The sequence below is a fragment of the Delphinapterus leucas genome, chromosome 3 (genome assembly GCF_059928025.1).
Source record: "Delphinapterus leucas isolate spDelLeu-1000000601 "Yukka" chromosome 3, BTC_Dleu_Yukka2, whole genome shotgun sequence".
NCBI lineage: Eukaryota > Metazoa > Chordata > Mammalia > Artiodactyla > Monodontidae > Delphinapterus > Delphinapterus leucas.
The window spans coordinates 79,802,106-79,820,023 of record NC_143131.1 but is presented as its reverse complement, the minus strand read 5'-3'; the positions used below and the strand labels follow the sequence as shown (position 1 = coordinate 79,820,023).

The window sequence follows — 17,918 nt, the reverse complement described above, 5'->3', positions numbered from 1 at the left end:
CAAACACAGTAACTTAAGCAAAATGAGAAGACAGAGAAACACAGCAGATGAAGGAGGAAGGTAAAAACCCACCAGACCAAACAAATGAAGAAGAAATGGCAGTCTACCTGAAAAAGAATTCAAAGTAATGATAGTAAAGATGATCTAAAATCTTGGAAATAGAATGGAGAAAATACAAGAAACAGTTAACAAGGACCTAGAAGAACTAAAGAGCAAACAAACAATGATGAGCAACACAATAAATGAAATAAAAAATTCTCTACACAGAATCAATAGCAGAATAACTGAGACAGAAGAATGGATAAGTGACCTGGAAGAGAAAAGAGTGGAAATAACAACTGCAGAGCAGAATAAAGAAAAAAGAATGAAAAGAATTGAGGACAGTCTTAGAGACCTCTGGAACAACATTCAACGCACCAACATTCGAATTATAGGGGTCCCAGAAGAAGAAGAGAAAAAGAAAGGGACTGAGAAAATATTTGAAGAGATAATAGTTGAAAACTTCCCTAATATGGGAAAGGAAATAGTTAATCAAGTCCCGGAAGCGCAGAGAGCCCCATACAGTATAAATTCAAGGAGAAACATGCCAAGACACATATTAATCAAACTATCAAAAATTAAATACAAAGAAAAAATATTAAAAGTAGCAAGGGAAAAACAACAAATAACATTACAATCCCCATAAGGTTAACAGCTGGTCTTTCAGCAGAAACTCTGCAAGCCAGAAGGGAGTGGCAGGACATATTTAAAGTGATGAAAAGGAAAAACCTACAACCAAGATTACTCTACCCAGCAAGGATCTCATTCGGATTCGATGGAGAAATTAAAACATTTACAGACAAGGAAAAGTTAAGAGAATTCAGCACCACCAAACCAGCTTTACAACAACTACTAAAGGAACTTCTCTAGGTGGGAAACACAAGAGAAAGAAAAGACCTACAATAACAAACCCAAAACAATTTAAAAAATGGTAATAGGAACATACATATTGATAATTACCTTAAATGGAAATGCATTAAATGCTCCCACCAAGACACAGACTGGCTGAATGGATACAAAAACAAGGCCCGTACATATGCTGTCTACAAAGAGACCCACTTCAAACCTAGAGACACATACAGACTGAAAGTGAGGGGATGGAAAAACATATTCCATGCAAATGGAAATCAAAAGAAAGCTGGAGTAGCCATTTTCATATCAGACAAAACAGACTTTAAAAGAAAGACTATTAGGAGAGGCAAAGAAGGACACTACATAATGATCAAGGGATCGATCCAAGAAGAAGATATAACAATTGTAAATACTTATGCACCCAGCATAGGAGCACCTCAATACACAAGGCAAATGCTAACAGCCATAAAAGGGGAAATTGACAGTAACACAATCATAGTAGGGGACTTTAACACCCTGCTTGCACCAATGGACTGATCATCCAAAATGAAAATAAATAAGGAAACACAAGCTTTAAATGATACATTAAACAAGATGGACTTAACTGATAAGGGCATTCCATCCAAACACAACAGAATACACTTTCTTCTCAAGTGCTCATGGAACATTCTCCAGGATAGTTCATATCTTGGGTCACAAATCAAGTCTTGGTAAATTTAAGAAAATTGAAATTGTATCAAGTATCTTTTCCGACCACAATGCTGTGAGACTAGATATCAATTACAGGAAAAAATCTGTAAAAAATACAAATACACAGAGGCTAAACAATATACTACTTAAAACCAAGAGATCACTGAAGAAAGCAAAGAGGAAAGCAAAAAATACCTAGAAACAAATGACAATGAAAACACTACGACCCAAAACCTATGGGATGCAGCAAAAGCAGTTTTAAGAGGGAAGTTTATAGCAATACAATCCTACCTCAAGAAAAAACAAACATCTCAAATAAACAATCTAACCTTTCATCTAAAGCAATTAGAGAAAGAAAAACAAAAAAACCCCTAAGTTAGCAGAAGGAAAGAAATCATAAAGATCAGATCAGAAATAAATGAAAAAGAAATGAAGGAAACGATAGCAAAGATCAATAAAACTAAAAGCTGGTTCTTTGAGAAGATAAACAAAATTGATAAACCATTAGCCAGACTCATCAAGAAATACGGGACAAGACTCAAATCAATAGAATGAGAAATCAAAAAGAAGTAACAACTGACACTGCAGAAATACAAAGGATCATGAGAGATTACTACAAACAAGTATATCCCAATAAAATGGACAACTGGGAAGAAATGGGACAAATTCTTAGAAAAGCACAATCTTCTGAGACTCAACCAGGAAGAAATAGAAAATATAAACAGACCAATCACAAGCACTGAAATTGAGACTGTGATTAAAAATCTCCGAACAAACAAGAGCCCACGACCAGATGGCTTCACAGGTGAATTCTATCAAACATTTAGAGAAGAGCAAACACCCATCCTTCTCAAACTCTTCCAAAATAGAGCAGAGGGAGGAACACTCCCAAACTCATTCTACGAGGCCACCATCACTCTGATACCAAAACCAGACAAAGATGTCACAAAGAAAGAAAACTACAGGCCAATAACACTGATGAACATAGATGAAAAAATCCTCAACAAAATACTAGCAAAAAGAACCCAACAGCACATTAAAAGGATCATACACCATGATCAAGTGGGGTTTATCCCAGGAATGCAAGGATTCTTCAATAAACACAAATCAATCAATGTGATACACCACATTAACAAACTGAAGAATAAAAACCATACGTCATCTCAATAGATGCAGAAAAAGCTTTTGACAAAATTCAACACCCATTTATGATAAAAACCCTCCAGAAAGTAGGCACAGAGGGAACTTACCTCAACATAATAAAGGCCATATATGACAAACCCACAGCCAACATCGTCCTCAATGGTGAAAAACTGAAACCATTTCCACTTGGATCAGGAACAAGACAAGGTTGCCCACTCTCACCATTATTATTCAACACTGTTTTGGAAGTTTTAGCTACAGCAATCAGAGAAGAAAAATAAATACAAGGAATCCAAATTGGAAAAGAAGAAGTAAAGCTGTCACTGTTTGCAGACAACATGATACTATGCACAGAGAATCCTAAAGATGTTACCAGAAAACTACTAGAGCTAATCAATGAATTTGGTAGAGTTGCAGGATACAAAATTAATGGTCAGAAATCTCTTGCATTCCTAAATACTGATGATGAAAAATATGAAAGAGAAATTAAGGAAACACTCCCATTTACCACTGCAACAAAAAGAATAAAATACCTGGGAATAAACCTACCTAGGGAGACAAAAGACCTCTACGCAGAAAACTATGAGGCACTGATGAAAGAAATTAAAGATGATACCAACAGATCAAGAGATATACCATGTTCTTGGACTGGAAGAATCAACATTGTGAAAATGACTATACTACCCAAAGCAATCTACAGATTCAGTGCAATCCCTATCAAACTACCAATGGTATTTTTCACAGAGCTAGAACAAAAAATTTCACAATTTGTATGGAAACACAGAAGACCCAGAAAAGCCAAAGCAATCTTGAGAAAGAAAAACGGAGGTAGAGGAATCAGGCTCCCGGACTTCAGACTATACCACATAGCTACACTAATCAAGACAGTATGTTACTGGCACAAAAACAGAAATATAGATCAATGGAACAGGATAGAAAGCCCAGAGGTAAACCCATGCACATATGGTCACCTTATTTTTGATAAAGGAGGCACGAATATACAATGGAGAAACGACAGCCTCTTCTATAAGTGGTGCTGGGCAAACTGGACAGCTACATGTAAAAGAATGAAATTAGAACGCTCCCTAACACCATACACAAAAATAAACTCAAAATGGATTAAATACCTAAATGTAAGGCCAGGCACTATAAAACTCTTAGAGGAAAATATAGGCAGAACACTCTATGACATAAATCACAGCAAGATCCTTTCTGACCCACTTCCTAGAGAAATGGAAATAAAGATAAAAATAAACAAATGGGACCTAATGAAACTTAAAAGCTTTTGCACAGCAAGGGAAACCATAAACAAGACCAAAAGACAGCCCTCAGAATGGGAGAAAATACTTGCAAATGAAGCACCTGACAAAGGATTAATCTCCAAAATATACAAGCAGCTCATGCCGCTCAATATTAAAAAATCAAACAACCCAATCCAAAAATGGGCAGAAGACCTAAATAGACATTTCTCCATAGAAGATATACAGATTGCCAAGAAACACATCAAAGTATGTTCAACGACACTAATCATTAGAGAAATGCAAATCAAAACTACAATGAGGTATCACTTCACACTGGTCGGAATGGCCATCATCTAAAAATCTAGAACAATAAATGCTGGAGAGGGTGTAGAGAAAAGGGAACCCTCTTGCACTGTTGGTGGGAATGTAAATTGATACAGCCACTATGGAGAACAGTATGGAGGTTCCTTAAAAAATAATAAATAGAACCACCATACGACCCAGCAATCCCACTACTGGGCATATACCCTGAGAAGACTATAATTCAGAAAGAGTCATGTGCCACAATGTTCACTGCAGCTCTACTTAAAATAGCCAGCACATGGAAGCAACCTAAGTGTCCACAGACAGATGAATGGATAAAGAAGATGTGGCACCTATATACAATGGAATATTAGCCATAAAAAGAAACGAAATTGAGCTATCTGCAGTGAGGTGGATGGACCTAGAGTCTGTCATACAGAGTGAAGTAAATCAGAAAGAGAAAAACAAATACTGTATGCTAACACATATATATGGAATCTAAAAATAAATAAATAAATATATATATATATCTGAAGAACCTAGGGGCAGGAGAGGAATAAAGACTCAGACGTAGATAATGGACTTGAGGACATGGGGAGGGGGAAGGGTAAGCTGGGACGAAGTGAGAGAGTGGCATGGACATATATACACTGCCAAATATAAAACAGATAGCTAGTGCAAAGCAGCCGCATAGCACAGGGAGATCAGCTGGGTGCTTTGTGACCACCTAGAGGGGTGGGATAGTGAGGGTGGGAGGGAGATGCAAGAGGGAGGGGATATTGGGATATATGTATATGTATAGTTGATTCACTTTGTTATACAGCAGAAACTAACACACCATTGTAAAGCAATTATACTCCAATAAAGATGTTAAAAAGAAAAAGAAAAAGGCTTAAAATTAATGATCTAAGTTTCCACCCTAAGAAGTTAGAAAAGAATAGCAAATTAAACGTACGTAAGAAGGAGAAATAATAAAGGGCAGAAATCAATGAAATAGAAAACAGAGAAACAATAGAAAATTAAGCAAAACATGCTGGTGGAGGGCAAGAAATCAGTGTTATTGGCTCTAATTCATGTTCTCCCAGAAACTTGCCTAAAAATCCACATATATCAAGTCCTGGTGGATCTCCAAGACGAATTTCTACTACTCCTCAAAAGTCTAGTTGCATTACAGAGACAGATCAGAACTAGCTCCTAAGCTAGAGGCAGAGAGCCCAACAGTCTTACATCTCTGTCCCTCTTTCAAGAAGACCTGGCAAACACAAAACCATTTAGCCAGTGATAATGCTAGCTATACCCAAATTTAGAAAAAACATATGTTCTACCCTTCCTCTTAAATAAAAAACTAGGGAATTTTTTTTCTTTGAGGGGGGGCACAGTGGTAAATCCTAGTATTTAAAATGGATTAGAGAGCTGCTATTTAAAGGAAACCTCTTATGATCTCTTCAAAAGTATTCTTAAGCAAAAAACTATACTTAACTATTTCTGTATTTAGATTTTTGTACATTTTTTCTTAAAAAGGGAAATCCCTTTTTATTTTAAGTTTCCATTTAAAATTTTAATTGAGTGCTTCTCAGTAGGAAAATGCAAAAGAAAAAAAAAGTGCCCTCATTTTTAAGCATTTGATTTAAAGTACTCACTTCATTTAGGGTAATCACAACTCTGGGTCTCATTATGCCGAAATATAACCATCCTGCAGTAGTTCAGGTTACAGTTATGTGAAAGGAATCTTCATAGCTAGCACCTTTGTTCTGAATCTCAGTGACCCAATGGCCAAACCTATATATAAACTAAGTCGGTCCTTGGCTCTAAGCCACGCTTCCTCAAATCCTGAAAGGACACACAGCCACCACGCACAGTGCCTGCGCCTGCTCTGCCTCTGACCCATATGTGAGACCATAACATGTTGCAAACATCTCAGTTTCTCTCAAACACGCATGGCTGGTGTGGCCACTTCATCTTTGTACCCGTATCCCAACCTCTCCACTCTCCTCAGCCCAAAGGCCTCTCTTTTCTCCCTCTTTAATATATTAGTCCAATGTAATCTTTTCAAATCCCTAGTTTCTTTTAGCTTTTTAAAATCAATTCAACAAATGTCCTACTCTGACCTGTTCCACTACCCTCCCTAAAATAGTAAAAAACTAAGATGGGGCTTCCCTGGTGGCGCAGTGGTTGACAGTCCGCCTGCCGATGCAGGGGACACGGGTTTGTGCCTCGGTCAGGGAAGATCCCACATGCCGTGGAGCAGCTGGGCCCGTGAGCCATGGCCGCTGAGCTTGCACGTCTGGAGCCTGTGCTCTGCAACAGGAAAGGCCACAGCAGCGAGAGGCCCGCGTACTGCAAAAAAAAAAAACAAAAAACTAAGATGCCTAACTGTTCTCTTAGGGTGAAAAGGTTAGAAGGACTGCAATAATAAAATGCTTAAATGAGTCCTGAAAAAATTAACCCAGTGAGACTTCCACAGATGATATTCTTTCCCCCCACAACAGTAACTTCATGGACAATCTAGGAAAAGCAGCTTGATTTATAGTAAACCTGACATTATCTGGTCATCTCTCTAAAGTAATCCTGCCAACTTGGAAGATTATCCAGGGCAGGCTTGCTTCTTGGTAGCCATTGTCCATAACGTTTTATTTATTATTAGACTGTGTAGTGTTCATTATGCTGGCTGCTCTGCCAATGTTCTACAGAGACTATAGCAAGAGATCAAAACAATCATTCCCTAGTTATGAGTCATTGCAGCCTCTCCACACTACACACCACTGGCAGCCTCTCAAACCTGGAAAATGGAAGTTGTGTACACTACATGCTTATACAGCCTCTCACATTTAGGATGAAATACTGAGTTCCAAAACCTGTTCCATATACTTTCTAAAATACATTTTAATCCTGGTAAATTTTTGCTTAGCAAAGAATTACAGGTTGAGGAAGAGAAGGTTTAGAAAATTTTCAAGGTCTGGTTTATCCTATAGAGAGGAGAATTTCTGCATAAGTGAACTATAATTTTAAATTTTGCTTCACACTTAGATAATTGCTCCAGGGAGGGGCTCTTATCTCATTCATCTTTGTATGCCTGGTGCCTAGTAGGGAAGAAGGCTGCAATAAATGTTGAAATCAAAGCAGCAATACCCAACACATTAAAATGAAGTATTAATTAAAGAAAATTACATCCATGTCCGTTCATAAACTCTTTGAGAGCTAAACCCAGGTTTACTGAAGCTTGGAATAAGACAGGATTAATATGCCAGCTATGAGGTTAAGGAAGTCCTTCTCTAACACCTGTTTTGAGGCTAGGTCTAGTAGTACTTCAGTGATTATGAGCTCTGAGTCAATGTACTTCATTTTTACTGGACATTGATTCTACAGACTACATTTCCTCTTCACTCCTCAAAGCCAGCATATAATTTAAATCAATTATGGTTTAGGAGGCATAAAGTATAGTGAAGAGAAGCTGGGGGGTTCTAGCTCTGGCTCCACCACTTAGTGTGTGCTGGAACCTCACTCTCCTCCTTGTTAAAATGGGAATAACAACTTCCCTGTCTGCTTTATCATAAGGGTCAAATAAGGTAAGTGGGTCATAACACCAAATTATTTAGTGTTACGTTAATAGTTTATTGCTAACATATTACATAATTAGGGTAGGAATTTCAAAATCATAAGCAAATAAATGTATCTTCTACTTTTTAGCCAAGCACACTAGTATTTCTCTTTAAGAGCCATTAGTATAATTTCCCCCCTCACACCTTTTATTATAAAATATGATGCTTAAATGTCACTCCCGGCACATATCAGTAAATAAATTCATAAAATAAGAAGAGTCTGGAAACCTCATTTTGTCTTCTATACCATAAATATCAAATGACAGCATAAGCAACAACTCTGACCTCTTGATGTCTTTTACGCTCAGCAACAGCAATGTCCATAGAGGACGTCAGCCAGTGTGGAACAGGATAACTTCAGATAATTGTATCTGATTCTCAGAGATTTTAATACACAGGTCTTACATTTTAAGTCATCTGACTCCTAAGACATTTGTCAAATGGTTCCCTTGATTGTAAAGACACTACAACTCTTCCCAAAATATCCCTAGGGATTAAGCATATCTAAAGGCCACACTCATTTGCTATAATTGCACTTACACAATAAAGCTCAGATATCCAATGACAGCTACAATTTGTAAGAAGGCAATTTAAACTTATATAATGCTCAACATTTTCTGGCTGAAATAACCTAAAAGGCAGCATTACACAGACACTGATTTTACTTTACCAAACTAAAACATTCAGTCGATAAATTTTCTACCATTTTCAAATTCTACACTGCATTATATTTACTGAGTCTAATCACAGCTGCTATTTTTCTGTGCAGTTTTGTGGTCCTTTGAGCAAAAATCAACATTTCATTGCTAGAGGGAAGGAGTAAAGAAGATGAACTACTTGCTAGTTTAATGTTGCAGCTATGAAGTACATTATTTTAAATATCAAGGAGAACATTTAAGATGAAAAGGAGGTGTTTCACCAGGGAATGCCAATGACCAAGGAGAGTACCAAACAGAAACAAGAGCCATAGCACATAAAGAATCCCACCGTGAAATGCTTCAGATATAGACTTTAATGTAAAGGATCAACAAGAGGAACAAATAAACACCTGAAGTTTAGTACAAACCTTAACTGTAAAACAAGAATTGAAAAATGAGGAAGGAGTCATTTCCTTCAGTAAAGGAAGGACATTTTCTACCTCAACAAACAAGGTATATGTTCTTTTAACCTATGCCCACTTAACAAAACTCCGAATTAAGCAACGTGCCCCATTCCCTCTGTGCAACATTTTCTGATGCCAAGTGCCCACTGAATGTCTCCAACTAAAGGGCTACTCTCTAGAAGGTTCAAGCACTTATTCCCCCACCAAAGCAGACACCAAGAATTAGTGTCTGCTCGCAAGTCAGTTTATGCTAGTAAACATTATAATTACAGTTATGCAATAATTAAGTATTGCATTAAATGAAAAAAATACAAAAAGAAAATTGTTCCTATGAAAACTGAGCTATGCACCAGAAAGACCCTACAAAGGCGAGTCCCCAAAATTAACACTGCTGCCAAATTAAGTATTAGCAAGAAAAACAAAAAAGATTGGGCAAGAGGGTGTCCTCGAAAAATGTTTACCCCAAGCTCCAAAGTTCTCAAACCACTTGAAAAAAAAAAAAAAAAAGAAAAAAAGGACCTGGAAATGACAGATGTATCACGGGTAGCACATACATATGGAAGAAGATGAAGTAGAACTCTAATCAGTGGACCCACAAGCAAAATAAAAACTTTAGCCAATAAGATGTTATTAGCAACTAAGTTTACACATTTTGACTTGAAATGCTAAAGGAATGTAGTTTTCTTTATGGTTTCCATTTTTAACAAGCTTTTAAAATTATTTATTATGTTTGAGATCATGTTAAAGGGACGTTGATATAAGTCTAAGGCTCACACCTAGGAGTTCATCCTGACAGTCAAGAGCACACATCCGTTTCCCCAAACACAAACTACAATGTATGCATTTACTTGTGAACGTCTAAAGAACAATTTTACTATAACACTTAAGAACCTAGCTCTGCAATGTTATACTCATTAGTGAGTTGAAACTAGGTAATTTTAAAAATCATGTCTCATCAATACACGTCAAAAGCCTAAAATACGTTCTTTGAACAAGTAACTCCACGAGGAATTTCTCCTAAGAGTAACTGCAGAGACACATGTATAAGAGTGCTTACAGTAGTTTTGTTAACATAGCAATAAAAAAGGAAAAAACCTATATGTGTAACATCAGGGAATAGGTGTATTCACACCCAATAAAGTATTATGCATACATAAAAATTATTTACATCTATTTTACACCTTTGAACACCTTTGAAAAGGTGTTCAAAATATAGTATTAAGAGGCAGGTTATAGAATTTTAAATGAACATTCATCTTGCTGGATACACTGTAAATAAAAATGTTAGTGGTTATTTCCGAAAGGTGGAGTTATAGGTATTTTGAGTGTTTTTATTATTTATATTTTCTACTTTTCATATGTAGAAAACAGGAAACGCCTTCCAACATGTACAGGTCATGTTTTAATCTGTCAATTTAATTTATTAAATTAATGAAAAATTGTTAACACTGTTGAGGTGTCTTAGAAATGGCCCTAGATAGTGAAATCAACAAACCTGGATACCAGGATAGAATTTGCTATTAATCTCTCATGGGACCTCCTATTAGAAATTGGAGTCTATCTCCAACCCTTAAATCTGTACTGGCCTTGTAACTTGCTTTAAGCAATGGAATGCAGCAGAAGCAACACTGTAAAATTTCCAATCCCAGGTTTTAAGAGGCCTTGTAGCTTTCACTATTTCTCTTTTGCTGACCTGGGAGCCCCGTGAGAAGAAATCTGAGCTAGCCTCCTTGTGGGTGAGGAACCACATGGAAAAACAAGCCCAGCCAACAGACAGTGCTAACTGCCAGATATGGGAGTGAACCTTCCAGCTCCAAATTAAGCTCCAGATGATGGCTTCTACAAGTGACCTCAGGCAAGAGCGGTGGAAGAAACATTCGCTGAGCCCAGCACGAATTGCTGACATACAAAACCATGAGCAAATAAATGGTTGCTGTTTTAAGCCATTAAGTTCTGTGATCTATTATGCAGCAAAAGATGACTAATTTTCCCATCCACATAGTAAACTATTCATGTTTTGGATGTACTATTCTTATAGACTAATTTATCCTCCTAAAACAAAATTAAGATTATATTGTACATACTAGTTCTATGATTCTCTGGCATCTTTGAAATGGAACATATGCAGGGCCTCATGGTTATTTTAGATTCCAACTCAGACACATAAGGAGAGAATGGAACACTGGGAATTCAGAACACTTCACATTCTTTACACAAAAATCCTGTGTGCAGCTGTGGGCTTTTCTCCCAAAGCCCAAGGGCCTTGATGTACTTGACTTCATAGTTTCTCACTCCCTCATCAGTGGATGTGAGGCTGCTCTACCTGGTGTCCCAGAAACAGGACCAGGTTAGACACTGAAAAAAGTAAAACCAAGTTCATAATCACCACCCACCATTCTAACACCACCACCAATAATGAAGATGATAAAACTCAACATTCACTGAGAGGTTTAGCACATGCTAGCAATGAGCTGAACACAGCGTAGTAGTTAAGAATGTCTCTGGATCCACACTGCTCTGCCATTTCCTGTGTAACCCTGAGCAAGTTACTTCATCTTTCCAAGCTCAGTTTGCTTATCTGTAAAATGGAGATAATAACAGTATCTATCTGAGTTGTGAGAAGTAAATGAGATACATGTAAAACATTTAGAACAGAGCCTAGCACACAGTAAGTGCTCAATAATTATTAGTTTTCTGTATTATGTAATCAACATTTTACATGTGTCATCTCATTTAATTTAATCCCCACAACATTCTATGGATGAAGAAGTGTCAGGGAGGTGAAGGACTTGCTAGGAAGTGGCACTGAGTTCCAAACTCACATTTTTCTGAACTGCAGTAGCTAAACCCTAAACCATGTGACATAACTTAAAGTAGCCGAGGAGTGTCAAACCAGACTCCTTGCGCTGGGGACATGTTCCATGTCTTCACAGCCTTTGGAGTTGGGCAAGGGTGATCACAGAGCCACCTCTAGATCAGAGCTGAAGAGCTGAGGTTCAGGATGGCCTCAGAGATTAACACAACAATGTGTCAGACAATGGCACTGTGGTTTCCACAATTCTCTGAGCCAGCACTTAGTAGGTACTCAAAGAGTGCTGTTTGATTTAGTCCAACTGCATTCACTGTATTACTATTCCATTATGGGCAGTACGTTAAACTCCCTCCCTCCCCCGGCTCATTACGATTATGAAATTATCCAAATATAAAACAATGCGTGCTCATTTTACTGAAACTTTATTGTTTGCTATTTCAGAAAAACAGAAGCTTTTTTAGAGACCCTCTAAACCTATTATGTTTTATAGATAAAACAATAAACTTTTGTCCAAAGTCATTCAACTGATTAGCAAAAATGACTGGAACCAAGGAGATTTCTTTTTTTAATTTTTAAACTTTAACTTTTCTACAGGAAGAAGGAAGTGAAACAGTAAGTGAGTTTAACCCACAGAACTGTTCAGCTAAGTTTAGTTCGACCCAAATTTCAGCTGGGTGATTTTGAAAATAACCACTTTCTCAGACTTAAAGGAAATGGTTAAGCAACCTCAGAGAAGTCATGTGTTCTTGCACTGTGGGAGACATTTTTTTTTAAAAAACGGAGTCCTTTTTAGGTAATACAACATCTTAACATTGTCCAAGCACTCATCAACTAAAATAACAGGTCTACAAGATGCTACAAGTTATTATGCTAATCTAGATATCCTTCTTTCCTTTAAAAGGAACAAAGAGAATAATTTTTTAATCAGTTTTTACAATTTACAATAAAATGAATTCTCAAGACTTTAAGACCAAACCAGAAGAATAAAAGTCATTGAAAGGAAAAGACAAGCTGACAGTTCAAGACTGAGCAGCATGGTTTCATCCGGATCTCAGACAAAACAGAGATCAGATATGTATTGAAAAATTATATTTTTAGAGAAATTTCTCATGTCATCCTTGTAGTTGATTTTTTGAGAAAATGTATCTGTGTGTGTCTCCTTTTTTCCCTGTAGTACTAGTTGAATCCTGGTACAGTAAAACATGATCACTGAGATGAGAGAATCTGTATAATTACTAATATAGGCATTTTCTGGCTAAGTGATGAAACTTTACTAATTTTTAAACTTTGTTTTTGGATGCAAATATTTCTAACACATTTTACTACTTTCCCACCTTCTTACAAAGACTAGACATAACATATGGTCATCATTGGGAAAAAATAACTGCACCGAAGCTTGTTGGGACATAGAACTCAGTGTGCCGGATGATAAGAGTACCAATATAGGAAATGACACCCCTGTACCTCATAATTTGGCCAACTTGCTTAAAAATGCATTTCAATTAACAACAAAGTTTACAACAAATCATACTGCATAGGATTTTTTTAAAGTTATAATTTAGATTTATTCATTGAACCAAGTTTCGCTACAGCTGTTAACTCCAGCTATTTTTCAGGGGATTAGAAGCTCAACTGAAGGTCAATTTTAATTATGATTCTCATAGCAGACAGTAAACATTTCCTAAAGAAAAACAGAAATCATTCAGTTTGAAGAACAGAGAGAGAGTGAATGAGAAAAAATAAGCAGTGCCTCAAATACCATTAGGAAATATCAAAAGAACTAAAAACACATATGTAATTGGAGTCCCAGAATTACAGGAAAAAAAATAAAATACTCGGGCAAAAATATTATCCAAAGAAACAATGGCCCAAAACTTTGTAAATATGGTGAAAGACACGAATTTACAGATTCAAGAAGTTCAATGAACATCAAAAAAAACTAAGTCCAAAGAAAACCAAGCCAAGACACAATCGAACTCCTAAGAATCAAAAGTAAAGGAAAACTTGAAAGAAATAAAGCTGTCACTGTTTGCAGATGACATGATACTATATATAGAGAATCCTAAAGATGCTACAAGAAAACTACTAGAGCTAATCAATGAATTTGGTAAAGTAGCAGGATACAAAATTAATGCACAGAAATCTCTGGCATTCCTATACACTAATGATGAAAATCTGAAAGTGAAATCAGGAAAACACTCCCATTTACCATTGCAACAAAAAGAATAAAATATCTAGGAATAAACCTACCTAAGGAGACAAAAGACCTGTATGCAGAAAATTATAAGACACTGATGAAAGAAATTAAAGATGATACAAATAGATGGAGAGATATACCATGTTCTTGGATTGGAAGAATCAACATTGTGAAAATGACTCTACTACTCAAAGCAATCTACAGATTCAATGCAATCCCTATCAAACTACCACTGGCATTTTTCACAGAACTAGAACAAAAAATTTCACAATTTGTATGGAAACACAAAAGACCCCGAATAGCCAAAGCAATCTTGAGAACAAAAAACGGAGCTGGAGAAATCAGGCTCCCTGACTTCAGACTATACTACAAAGCTACAGTAATCAAGACAGTATGGTACTGGCACAAAAACAGAAATATAGATCAATGGAACAGGACAGAAAGCCCAGGGATAAACCCACGCACATATGGTCACCTTATCTTCAATAAAGGAGGCAGGAATGTACAGTGGAGAAAGGACAGCCTCTTCAATAAGTGGTGCTGGGAAAACTGGACAGGTACATGTAAAAGTATGAGATTAGAACACTCCCTAACACCATACACAAAAATAAGCTCAAAATGGATTAAAGACCTAAATGTAAGGCCAGAAACTATCAAACTCTTAGAGGAAAACACAGGCAGAACATTCTATGACATAAATCACAGCAAGATCCTTTTTGACCCACCTCCTAGAGAAATGGAGATAAAAACAAAAATAAACAAATGGGACCTAATGAAAGTTCAAAGCTTTTGCACAGCAAAGGAAACCATAAACAAGACCAAAAGACAACCATCAGAATGGGAGAAAATATTTGCAAATGAAGCAACTGACAAAGGATTAATCTCCAAAATTTACAAGCAGCTCAGTGCAGCTCAATAACAAAAAAACAAACAACCCAATCCAAAAATGGGCAGAAGACCTAAATAGACATTTCTCCAAAGAAGATATACAGACTGCCAACAAACACATGAAAGAATGCTCAACATCACTAATCATTAGAGAAATGCAAATCAAAACTACAATGAGATATCATCTCACACCAGTCAGAATGGCCATCATCAAAAAATCTACAAACAATAAATGCTGGAGAGGGTGTGGAGAAAAGGGAACACTCTTGCACTGCTGGTGGGAATGTGAATTGGTACAGCCACTATGGAGAACAGTATGTTGGCTCCTTAAAAAACTACAAATAGAACTACCATATGATCCAGCAATCCCACTACTGGGCATATACCCTGAGAAAACGATAATTCAAAAAGAGTCATGTACCAAAATGTTCATTGCAGCTCTATTTACAATAGCCAGGAGATGGAAACAACCTAAGTGTCCATCATCGGATGAATGGATAAAGAAGATGTGGCACATATATGCAATGGAATATTACTCAGCCATAAAAAGAAAAGAAATTGAGCTATTTGTAATGAGGTGGATGGACCTAGAGTCTGTCATACAGAGTGAAGTAAGTCAGAAGGAGAAAGACAAATACCATATGCTAACACATATATATGGAATTTAAGAAAAAAAAAATGTTGTGAAGAACCTAGGGGTAAGACAGGAATAAAGACACAGACCTACTAGAGAATGGACTTGAGGATATGGGGAGGGGGAAGGGTAAGCTGTGACATAGTGAGAGAGTGGCATGGACATATATACACTGCCAAACATAAAATAGGTAACTAGTGGGAAGCAGCCGCATAGCACAGGGAGATCAGCTCGGTGCTTTGTGACCACCTAGATGGGTGGGATAGGGAGGGCGGGAGGGAGGGAGATGCAAGAGGGAAGAGATATGGGAACATATGTATATGTATAACTGATTCACTTTGTTATAAAGCAGAAACTAACACACCATTGTAAAGCAATTATACTCCAATAAAGATGTAAAAAAAAAAAAAGCAAAGGAAAACTTGAAACCAGCTAGGAAAAAAAAAGTGACATATTACATATAGGATAACAATAATTCAAATACCATGGATTTCTTAACAAAAAACTATGGAGACCAGAAAATGATAGAGTCTTTAGTGTTTTTATATATATGGAACTATTATATATGTTTGTACAATACATATGATACATATATATTACACAAATATATTTATATCTTTGCATAAACTAGTATCCAGAATACACAAAGAACTCTTACAACTCAAAACAGTGGGCAGAAGATTTGAACAGCCACTTCACAAAAGAAAATGAACTAATGGCCAAAAAAACACATGAAAACATGCTTAACATCAGTAGTCATCAGGGAAATGCCAATTAAAACCAAAGAGATACCATTACACACCCATTTGGATTGGCTAATATTAAAAAGACTAATCATACCAAATTTTGGCAGGGATGTGAAGAATAAGTATTATCATACATTGCTGATGGAAACGTGAGGTGGTAAAACCATTTTGGAAAACAGTTGGCAGTTTCTTAAAAAGTTGAAACATACAGCTACTAGATGACCCAACCAATCATATCCTAGGTATTTACCCAAGAGAAACAAAAACAAATGTCTACACAAAGACTTGTACTTGAATGATCACAGGAGATTTATAATAACCCAAAACTGGAAACAAATGTCCATTAAGAGGTGAATGGATAAACAAATTATGATCTATCCATATAATGGAATACTATTCAGCAATAAAAAAAGCAAAACAAAAAAGGGGGGGAACTACTGATATTATTTGGATGAGTCTCAAAATAAAATAATTATGCTGAGTGAAAGAAGACAGGCCCAAAACAATAGTGTATGATTCCATTTATATAAAATCTATATAATTCCATTTACGTAAAATTCCAGAAAATGTAAGCTAATCTATAGTGAGAGAAAACAGATCAGTGGTTGCCTAGGAATGGGGAAAGAGGGAGGGATTTTATTTTCTTTGACTTTAAAAAATGTAACACCAAGAATCAGGAATATCGAACATTTTGGTACTCTGATTTTAATTATACAAAGACCAATCTGAGAGGCTTATTCATTTGAACAATTACTGCACATTCACATGCCACACTCCAGGCTTTTGTTCCACAATTATTTTTTGTCCACTAACCCAAAGGAACCATAAAAGGTCTTCTGTTAAAAAATATTCCTGACACTATAAACACGAACACAGTGAAGGGGTAATTCTCTATAATGTTAGTAAGTATACAAATATTTCAAGGTACTTTAAATAGATGGGTTAGGATGGGTGGGTATATCATATACTTTTACAGAAGTTTTACAGAACTTTTAAGTTCAGTTGGCTTAACATACATGCACATGCCAGGATGTCCATGTCTGCATTTCATCACAGTTCACCATAAGTCTTATTTGGGGGGTAGAGAAAGAGAAGACAGTTTTTTCCCCCAGTTTTATTGAGAAATAATTGACATACATCACTGTGTAAATTTAAGGTATACAGTATGATGGTTTGATTTACACATATTGTGAAATGATTACCACAATAGGTTTATTTAACATCCATCACCTCATATAGATATAATAAAAAAAAAAATTCTCCTCATGATGAGAACTCTTAGGATCTACTGTCTTAACAACTTTCCTATATATCACAAAGCAGTCTTAACTACAGTCATCATGTTGCACATTATATCCCTAGTACTTATTTACCTTATAACTGTAAGTTTGTACCTTTTGTCCACTTTCCTCCAACTTCCCCTCCCCCTCCCCTGCACCTCTGGTAACCACAAATCTGATTTCTTTTCCTATGAGTTTGATGTGTGTTTGTGTATGGGTTTTTTTTTTTTTCCTTGGATTCCATATATAAGTGAGATCATACAGTATATGTCTTTCCCTGACTTATTTCACTTAGCCTCTAGGTCCATTCATGTTGTTGCAAATTGTAGGATTTCCTCTTTTTATGGCTGAATAATATTCCACTGCATGTGTGTATATATACACACACATAT

General features: G+C 36.4%; 1 protein-coding gene across 5 annotated transcripts in view; it reads right to left on the bottom strand.

The window, feature by feature from the left end:
- LNPEP (leucyl and cystinyl aminopeptidase) overlaps positions 1 to 17,918 on the bottom strand; it is a 106,553-nt gene that overhangs the window by 73,552 nt on the left and 15,083 nt on the right. The window contains exon 2 of one of the 5 annotated variants that reach the window (XM_089909138.1): positions 5,909 to 6,605. The exons of the other annotated variants lie outside the window; for them this stretch is intronic. The gene's annotated coding sequence lies outside the window, so the exon portion shown is untranslated. The remainder of the gene's footprint in view (positions 1 to 5,908; positions 6,606 to 17,918) is intronic. 5 annotated transcript variants of the gene reach the window in all.